Here is a 10,954-nt window from a genome sequence, read left to right on the forward strand (position 1 = left end):
CTGGAGCCAGTGATGGAGTAAAGATGCCATTTGAATTACTTTCTAATGATTCCAAATAATAAATACACAGTGCAGAAAACTATGGGGAACACATTCTAAAAGATCATTTTCTTTGATGCAAATGGGAAGTATGGCTTCACCCCATACCATGCCCCTTCTGGAAGCCTCTCCCTCCACCCAAAGGCTTAAAATCAGGGAGAGAGTAAAGAGTGTTTTATGTGCAAATCTGATGAAGTGAGAGAATTGTCTGTGTGTGTCTATATTCTTGTCTTACTCATAATTACACAAATGCCTTCCCTTATTGGCTAGTAGCACAATTTTCCTGACCTGGTCAGAAATTTAATCTTTTCATTTAAAGGCTACTGTAAAATATCCAAAACAAGAGTTACATAGGATGAGAGTTAAAATGTAAGCATGAAAATGTCTAATAACCATCCTTTGACTTTGCTGTCCAAAACACTCCTCCCTGGCCACTATTCCCCTAAACATGTTAATCTCCTTTTAGAATGTAAGCTCTTTGAGGGCAGAGATCATCTAGACTACTTGTATTTGTATTCCCAGCACTTAAAGCAGTGCTTGCCCTATAGAGTAAATGCTTAATAAATGCTCTTTCAAACTTGGAAAGACATACACAAACTGTTGAAAAGTGAAGTGAACAGAACAGCAATGTTGTATAAAGATCCAACTGTGAATGACTTAGCTCTTCTCAGCAATACAATGATTCAGAATAGTTCCAAAGGACTCGTGATGAGAAATGCTGTCCGCATCCATAGATTCTGAATGCAGATGGAAGCATACTATGTTTTACTTTTTAAATTTTTTTCATTTTTTTTTCTCTTTGAGTCTGTGTCATCTTTCACAACATGACTAATATGGAAATTTGTTTTGCATGATTTCACAAGTTCGACCTATGTCAAATGGCTTACCGTGTCAGGGAGGGGGAAGATGAGAGAAGAAAGGAGGGAGAAAATTTGGAACTCAAATTTTTTTTAAAAATTAATATTAAAAATTATCTTTACCTATAATCAGGAAAATATATTTAAAATTTTAAAAATAAATGTTCTTTCTTTTGTTAATTCATATAATATTTTTTTAATTAACAAGCATTTACTTTCTCTTTTACCTCCTCTCTACTAAAAAAAGGAAGAAAAACAAAACTTTTATGACAAATATGAATAGTAATTTTAAAAAAGTTCTAAATCAATTATGTCCAAAAATATATATCTCATTCTTCATATTTAGCTCATTGCTTCTTTATAAGGAGATGGATAACATTCTTCATTATTAACCCCCTGGAATCATAGTCATTACATTGATATTTATATTTCATTGCATTCTTAAATCTTTCAAAGTTTTTTGTTTGTTTGTTTTTAAAATAATGTTATGGTACAAACTGTTCTCCTGGTTCTGTTCACTTCACTCTGGCTAAGTTCATTCAGGTCTTCCCAGATTTCTCTGAAACTATCCTCTTCATCATTTCTTATGGCACAGCAATATCCTATAATGACATAATCATAATTTGTTCATCCATTTCCCCAACTGAAGGATACCCCTTTAATTTCTTGGTTCTTTGTCATGACAAAAAGGGCTTCTGTGCATATTTTTGTACATATGGGTCTTTTTACTCTTTTTAAAAAATTTCTTTGGGATACATTTATGTAACATTTAAAGTTGATTATGTAATGGAATTATTAGACCATATGTTATATCCATTTAACCATGCATCTAAAAATAGTTTAGTTCTGCTTTTGGAAGGAAACTATCAAAATAGCAAGTCCCAAAATTTGATAATTTGTACTAAATAAAGTCAGTAAGGCAGAGCGTTTTAACAAAGACTTATTCATAAAGATAATAATAGCTAATACAGATTTAAAAGCATGAGTAAGATTCTAAGGTGAGGGATGGAATCGGGAATAAAGGAGAAGAGGAACAAAGGCATGGGAGTGAAAATGCTTAGGAGATATGTGGGAGGTGGAGCATAAGGAGAATCATGTAATGAAAAAAACAGCTGTTCTTAGAGTCAGAAGATACCTCATCTGTAAAATGGAGATAACACTTGCAATAACTGTCTTAAAGGGTTGTTTTGAATGAGAAAATATGTGTAAAGCGTAAACTTTAAATAAAATATTAGAGACAGTGTGGTATAGTAGGTAGAAGACTGGCCTTAGAGACATGATTATATAAGTTCAAGTACCATGCCTAGCTCATATTACAGTAGCTGGTGTTGTGGCTATGAGTAAGTCACTCAACCCTTTTTTGTTCCAGGCAAAGACTATACATTTTTGCAGTTTATTTGCCAATCTGAACTGGTAGAGGTATTTCCGTACTTTGAAGGCCCCACACTAAAGAAATGTGGAAACTCCTAGAAAAAGCTTTTTTTTAAACTTCACTTGCAGTTGCCAGTTATCACCTCCTACTCACTTTTCTATTCTACTATATTCTGCTTCTGAACCCACCATTCAAGTGAAACTGCTTTTTCTAAAGTTACCAATGGTTTCTTAATTGCTAAATGCAATAATCTTTACTCTGTCTTCATCCTTAATTGACCCTGCCCAATATAGTCACTTTCTTGCTGGACATAGCCACCTGGACATTCCATATCCATTTCAAATCCTACCCCTTCTCTTAACGTCCCTACTTCAGCTAACAAACCACCATTCTTCCCCTCATTCAGGTTTCCAACCACTAAGTCATCCTCAACTTTTCATTCTCCCTCACTTTCCATATCCAATCAGTTGCCAAGTCTCTCCTTTCCGTCCTCTTCTCTTACATGGCCACCACCACAGGTCAAACCCAAATCACCTTTTGCATTGACTACAGCAACACTGTCCTCACTGGTCTCCTGACTCAAGTCAGTTTTTTCCAATCACCTTCCACGCCACTGTCAAATTGATTTCCTTTTTTTTTTTAAACAAAATTTTATTGATATCTTTTGTTTTTCTACTACCTACATTTCCACTAAATTCTTCTTTAATTCCTTCCTAGAAAGCCATCCTTCATAATAGAGGTTCTCAAACCTTTTAGTCTCAGATCCTTTATACACTCTTAAATTATTGAGGACTTCAAAGAATTTTTGTTTGTGTAGGTTACATATATTAATATTTACCATCTTAGAAATTAAAATTGCTATTTTAAAATATTAATTTCAAATAATAAACCTATCATAAAGTAACATTTATCCTTTGTCCTTTTGCTGACCATGCCTCACCAAACCCGAGCCTTAGATTACTCCCACTATCTACCTCTTTTGTTCCTTGCTATTCGTGTGTTGCTGAGTGGAACTGGGGAAAATTATGAAACCATGCTGATCTGGTCAACAGAATATTTAAACTGAGCCCTTATTGCAGCAAGACAATCCTCCTCTAATTGATTTTCTGTCCCATTTACTACAGCAGGTGTTCCAAACGGTTTCTTCTCAAGCCTCCCAAGCTGTTCCCTTCTCCTGTCCTCTCTGCTGAGGGCCTCACATCATACTTTGCTACAAAAATTTTGGCCGCTCACTGAGAGTGCCCTCTCCCCTCCTCATCTCACACCCCTCTGACAGCATCTTCCACTATCTTTGCCTTCACTCTAATCTCTGATGGTGAAGTGGCTTTCAAGTGCCAAGGACACCATGTACCATAAATCCCATCCCCTCCTGTGTTCTCTAACAGCTTGTCCCCAACATCATCATCATTCTCTAATCTTCAGTCTCTTTCTGTTTACTGCCTCCTTCCCTGCTGCCTACAGACATACCAAAGTCTCCCACAATGGTAATGTGGGGGGTAAGCTCTAACTCTCCCAGAACCAGGCTGGCTACATCTCCCCCTAGGATTTTATGGTACCTGAGGGGTCAGAGAGTGTGTCTCCTCTTTCCTGCCATTGGTTTCAGCCCCCATAGGTTGTGTTTCCACACACACACACACATACACACATGCTGTTAGATACCAATGAAAGCACCCCAGTTCCATTTATCCATTTGATATCAGCTAGCTTTTACAAAGGGATATTTGCCCTTTGTAAATACTTTGTAAAGCATCAGTTCTATAAAGTACATGTCTAGATTTTATATGATTTCCAGATAAATCCTCAACTTAGCTACTGCTGTCCTGGGTCCCAAAGGTCACTCCTTCTCCCTGCTTCAGTGCTGGCTGGCTGTAAAAGCCAGCCTAGTTTCCAACTCACAGATTCTTGTCATTTGCTCTTCTGACTTTTTTTGGGGGGGTGGGAGGGACTTAAAAGACTAGAGAATCTACTTCCTTTACATAGAACAAAAAAAGAATAAACACAGAGAATAAGCACTGAATCCCTTCCACAGGGTCCCAGGGCCCCCGAGGGGACTGAAGGTCATAAAGCCTCTTCACTTACAGCAGTGTCTCTCACCAGACACTGTGAGTGAGCACAGTTCAAGGCAGAATGGCCAAAAGGTGAGGCTAATGCTGGCAGGCCTTTTGGAGATGTCTCCAGTTCCAGCTATATATCCAATAGGAGGCTCCTCCTAAACCATGAAGCTAGCAGGATAGAGAACCAGTTACAAGATGCTCATGCCTGATCCACAGTCTCTACAGGGCACTTCCTCTCCACACCACATTACTCTCCTGGGAGCAGGTTTCTAAGAGTTTCCATCCCAGGCACTCTATGTTTGTACCGGCCCACTATTACATTAATAAAGAAGATAAACTTTAAATCTTCTTAAAATTATTTAGTTTTAAATTTATTTTTTCATGCAACTTTTTTTCACCTCCCAACTCTCTCCCTCCCTTCGCCTCCCCTCTCTACCTCTCACCCATTGAGAAGGCAAGAAAAACAAAACCTGTTACAAATATGTATAGTCAAGCAAAATAAATTCCATGTGCAAATTAAATTAGCCATGTGCAAAAAACCACATATGTGTATATGTGTGGATATTTACGTGTATATGTATATGTGTGTGTGTGTAAGTGTATGTGTGCTTCAGTCTGCCCTCTGATTCCATCACCTCTGTCTCTGGCGGGAGATAGGGTATTTCACCACAAGTCCTCTGGAACTGTGGTTGGTTCCATTGTATTGAACAGAGTTTCTATATCTTTCAAAATTGTTTGTCTTTATAGTATTATTGTTATTGTATAATTTATTCTCTTGGTTCTGCTCACTTCACTTTGCAACAGTTCATAGAAGTCTTCTCAGATTTTTCCAAAACCATCCCCTTCATCATTTCTTATAACAAAATAGCGTTCTATCACATACACATATCAGAACTTGTTCAGCTGTTCCCCAATTGATGGGCATGCCCTTTGTTTCCAATTCTTTGCCACCACAAAAAGACTTATAAATATTTTTGTCCAAATATGTCCTTTTCCTCTTTCTTTGATCTCTTTGGCTTATAGACCTCACAGTGGTATTGCTGAATCAAGGGGCATGCACAGTTTAATAGCTTTTGGGGCACAGTTCCAAATTGTTTTCCCTAAATGGCTGAATGAGTTCATAGTTCCACCAACACTGCTGTTAATGCACCTGTTTTTCCATAGTACCTCCAGCATTTATCATTTCCCTTTTTTGTCCACTTTGCCAATCCAATGGGTATGGGATGGTACCTCAGAGATGTTTTAATGTATGTTTTTCTAATTCTTAATGATTTAGACATTTCTTTTCAAGTGACTATTGATAGCTTATATTTCTTCCACTGAAAACTGCCTATTCATAGCCTTTGACATTTATCAGTTGGGGAATGGCTCTTAGAAATTTGAATCAAATAAGTTTGAAATCTTAATTCAGGAAAGTAAATTTGACTTCAAAGGTATCAATGAGACTTGGTAAAATATGTCATGACCAAAATATAGCTGGAATTGTATAACTCAGTTATACAATTAAGATATAATACCTTATGTACTTATGTAAGGAAATTCATGAATTGAAAGGAGGATACATGGCAGAGATCTTTGGAGAAGGAAATAGAAGCTATATATAGTGGTGGTAATAATGCTCACTTACAGCCAGAAGAACCATATCACACACTTGGCACAAAGATATGATACAGTAGTGATGGGGACTTCAATTATACTGAAATCTGATGGTCTATCTCTATTAAAAGCAGAATGACCTATCTTAAGAATATTTCCATTCTTAAAAAATAGAGGAAAATAAACAACAGATACTATTATTCTGCAACCTAATTTTTACTAAGAAGAAGAAATTTATTCCTCAAGTAGAAATAATAAAAAAACTTTTGGTGAAAGTGGACCCACAGTCTTAGAGTTCTTGATGGCTAAGGGATAAAAAGCCAGACAATAATTGGACAAGCTATATTTGGGATTTGTGGATTTAAAAAGTTCAGAGGAAGGATTCAGAGCATTCCATGGCTTAAGATTCTAAAGTGATTGTTGGTTTAGGGATCCTCCCACAGTTGAAAATCTAACATAAAAATAAGCAATCCTTAGGGAGCAGATAGGTGGTGCAATGGATAGGGCACCAACCCTGAAGTCAGGAGGACCAGAGTTCAAATCCGGCCTCTGACCAAACACTGACACTTACTAGCTGTGTGACCCTGGGCAAGTCATTTAACCCCAATTGCCTAAAAATAATAAATAAATAAATAAATGAGCAAGTAAATAAATAAATAAATAAATAAGCAATTCCAATGAGAAAGAAAAGGTGGAGCCATCTAAAAAGACATATGTAATTACACAGGGGACTCATTCAGAAACTGAGATTTTTAAAAGATGTACAGAAGATGGAAACAAGGTACAGTAACTGGGAATGAATTTGAAAAAATGGTACAGTGGTATGATCATAGTGTGGGAAAGGATTAGAAGTTAGGCTTCCACAGCAGAATAAGGGAATTCTGAGAAGGACTTCCAAGATCTTATGGATAGTCCCTCAACCAATGAGAAAGTGCCCAAACATTCTGCAAACAACTAATTCCTTAAGAAAGAGCCCTGAAGGCTAAATGGGTTGCAACTCTTCTAGGTCAAGGATGGGGCAAAGGCTTTTCTCCACTGCCCTTGCTTAATAACTTATTAACTGACACATCCCGAGGGCAGAGATAGCACTCATTTTTTAACATGGGACTCGTGAACTAGGAGGAGTTAACAGAACATGGAGGAACTGGGATGGACGGTTCAGGAAGAGAGTAACTCAGATTAGCTGGTCCAAGCTCAGGCTCGGATGGAAGGAGTATGGATTTTACTAAGCATTTAAAAGTTGATTCTACTTCCGTACCAGTGTGCACGTGCCACTAGGGTGCAGTGTGCCTGCTTCTCTCAAGAAGTGTAACAAAGGCTTTCCTTCACACACTCCTGTAGTAGATATTTGTTTCAGATTTTTCTAACAATGTTATTGGGGCATCAAATCTAAGAATGAGCTGAGACTAGGGATTAATTCAAGGGCTCCTCCAAAAAAAAAAAAAGGACTTTTTAAGCATTGTTGGAGTCAAGAGGAAGATCACAGAAGGGATAGGGCTACTGCTCAGTATGGATGGACAATAATAATGGACAACAGAAAAAAACAGAAAAACATCTTATTATTATAAGACAATAATTGAGGGGGCAGCTAGGTGGTACAGTGATAGAGCATCAGCCCTGGAGTCAGGAGGACCTGAGTTCAAATTCGGCCTTAGAACAGACACTTGACACTTCCTAGCTGTGTGGCCCTGGGCAAGTCACTTAACCCCAATTGCCTAATAAATAAATACAATAAGAACATAGTTGAGAGTTCATGACAACCAAAATATGGTACAAAACTGAGGGTTGTGGGGTGGAGGGGGAATGTTACTAAGTGGCATAGTAAAGGCAAGAATATGGACTCTGCTTGCTTTATAAGTAAGTCAAAACAGATCTTAGGAGCAAAGTGTATCCCCTAGACCCTAGCTCTGTGTAACTCCTGCGGAGTATTTTTTCAGCAGAGTTCCTAAAACGGGTTTTAGGGAAATAGGATTAAATCCAGGATTAAGTGGAAATTACAAGTAATTTTCCAACCCTAACCCAGTTAGTTGCCTGGGACTGGGGGCCACAAGCCAACACCAGGCAAAGGCAGTCAAAAGAATGGCCAAGACAGTTAGCTTTTGTTAGATCTCTCCCTGGATGCTGCGGCTCATAGCTTTGGCCATGTGCTAAAAGATCATCAACCTATCCCTTTAAAGGAGGCTCTTTATAGCTATTGAACCTTAATACATGGGAACAAGGAGCAGCAGATGGTCCTGAAGAACTGAAGTCCGCAGATGGTAGCAGAGAGCAATTTAGGGACCATAGAACCAGTGGAAATGCCTAGCAAAGACAACCAGCAGAATGAAGATGCAGGGACAACATAATATCTTGTAGAGAGTGGTGTCATAACACCAAGAAGAAAGCAGACAGCATTGCAATGACATCACCAGAGGAAATAAGCAGGCATGTCTTATCGGTCTTTTCTTGTCAGTTTCTTTGCTATGCTATTTGATTAAATGTATTTTGTTTTAAATTTATTTTTCCTCTGGTTGACTGGCAAAAGTAAATTTTTATCAATTGGAGCTTGTGAGCTATGGTTTTGAATCCCACAGAAGGCCTCAAACTTGGAAGAATTTTTCTGAAGTCCACATACGAGGGAGTTCCCCAGGTGCTGCATTTTACACCTATTTTCCCTACCAAGGAAAGCAACTTGGAAGATTAGAACTGAAGTTGTTCATAGGAAACTGAAATCCAAGATAAGTGAGGAGATATAGAGCATCTAGCGGCATTCAATGCTTCAGGCCATCAGATTTGAATGAACTACATCCCAACATACTGAAAAAAACTAGCAAATGTGACCTGAGATGTTAATAATCTTTCAAAAACTCTTAATGAGAGTGATACTACAGATAAGAAGTTAGATTACCAGGGCAAGTAATCTACGACTACCACAATTAATTCTATAATGCCTAGATTGTATATGGTACCTCATATGGTGTATATACAAGACATGTTTGCTGTTTAGGATTTTTATATCTGCAAATGCCATCCTTCCTTCATGAATGTAAATAAATTAACATTGTTTTCTACAGAATGTGTATATGCACTTTTATATGTAGCTATATTAATGTTGAAGCTCTCCTCTGTAATATTAGGATCCATATGAATTAGAAGCTTTTTTTACCCTCCCCTTTGCCCCAGTCTTCCTAGAATTTAGGATAGCATTCATAAATAAAATGTTAAAGCTTTAGGTATCTCTAGCAAATGGTCTGCATCTTTTCACTTGAGAAGATGGCCTAAAGTTAATCCTCCAATAATGGCTAAGCAATTGAGAGGTAGAGAGAACTTCCCTGGACAACTGTGCCTATAGAAATTGTTTATTTTTCTGTATAATTATCTAGTTTTCCTTGCTTCTGAGTATTTCTAGCCTGACATTCCTAAATCAGATGAAGTCTCCAAAAATTGTTACTTCATAAAGAAGTATTCACTCAAGCCCCACTGGTCCCATAGCCATTAGAATCACAGGTAATAATAGACTTTTCACCTTCCCTTGTTAATAGACCTTGAGTAGAAAGAAGAGGAATAGACATTCCAATCTTATGGTCCTCATCCCATCTAGTCAATTGCAATGCTCAAAAAGACCCCAAAACTAGAATTGAGTAAGGAGGTGACAGATATCACCTTACTTTCCCACCAATCATTGCGCTAAAGCCCCTAGGAAGTAAGGGAAACTGATGAGCACATGTCCAAGTCCAAGTTCTATAAACATTTATTGAGCACTTAACTTGTGCCAGGCACTATGCTGAGTGCTGGGGATCCAATTTTAAAAAAGAAAGAGTTCCTGCCCTTAAGGCACTTACAATCTAATGGGGACAGACAGCATACAAAAGGAGTTAGGAAAGGGGGTGGGGTGGTGAGATGGAGACCAAGGGTACCAGCAGAAGGGCATCTCGTTCTATGTAGTTGAAACCACGCAGAGCAGCAGATGCAGAATGGAATGAGCCAAAAAGTCTAGTTTCTGCTTTCTATCAAGGAAGGCATTGGGAGAAGTTTGGTACCATCCTCTAGCCCTCCAGTCAGAAGGGAAAAGAGGCTGAGGAGGGTGTTGTGAGTCAAGGCTTGAGTTCACAGTGGAGATGTCAGAGATTGATTCCTTTTCTGTATAAAAGGAAGAAGCTAGGAAGTCAATTTTGGAGCCACTATACCACCACCACCATTTGCACAAATTGCACTGGACACAGAATTGGAGATTTGCAGCACCCTACTTTCTCACCTAAGACCTCCATCAATTGTAAAGAATGTTTTTTTTAAATAAAACTCATTTATATACAAAGGTTTGGAGTATATTCTTTCTCTACTGCAAAATCATTTATTTGAAGAGGCATTTGCCAACAGGTATAGGAATTCAAATGGGTAGGAAATATCTGATCAATTCTTTTTTGTTTTACAGAAAAACTCTATGAACCAAGAAAAATAGTATTAAGACAAAGGTAAATATTCCAATTCTCATAAAAAGAAAGAAAGTATGCGTCTGAGATGAAGGGCAAGCACTGTATGTTTGTGAGACACTGTGTTTGTGAAACATTAAAGTTGAACATCACCTAAAGGGCAATGAAGTACATGGTAGACATGAATAGGTTGCACAATATTACCAACAAAGAACTGCATAGGAGAAATTGCATAAAGGATAGAGTTAAAAATGGGTATGACTAGAAAAGAAGGTGGTCAGTCATGCAGAAGGAGCAAAAGATAATCAAAGAATAGACCTCATGCCACAATGGCAATCCATGCAATTTTAAGAGATTTAGAGGAAGGTTCAATCATTCTGGGTGGCTCCCCTGTGCTGAATATATGGGAGGACATGGACTAGAACTGAACAGGATGAGAGGTCACAGATGAATCAGAGGAGTTAAGTTCACATCCCACCTAAAATTAATTAGATACTACCTATTTGTCACTAATGGTCCTTGGACCTCAGTTTCTTCGTGTGGATGTAACCTAGCATGCCTGATGTACAGCCCACTGTGTCCCCTTCCATATGGGTAGAGTAACCTCTTTTGATTGACTGGCAGGGT

The sequence above is a fragment of the Phascolarctos cinereus genome, unplaced genomic scaffold (assembly GCF_003287225.1).
Source record: "Phascolarctos cinereus isolate Bilbo 61053 unplaced genomic scaffold, phaCin_HiC Scaffold_726;HRSCAF=1367, whole genome shotgun sequence".
Taxonomy (NCBI): Eukaryota; Metazoa; Chordata; class Mammalia; order Diprotodontia; family Phascolarctidae; genus Phascolarctos; species Phascolarctos cinereus.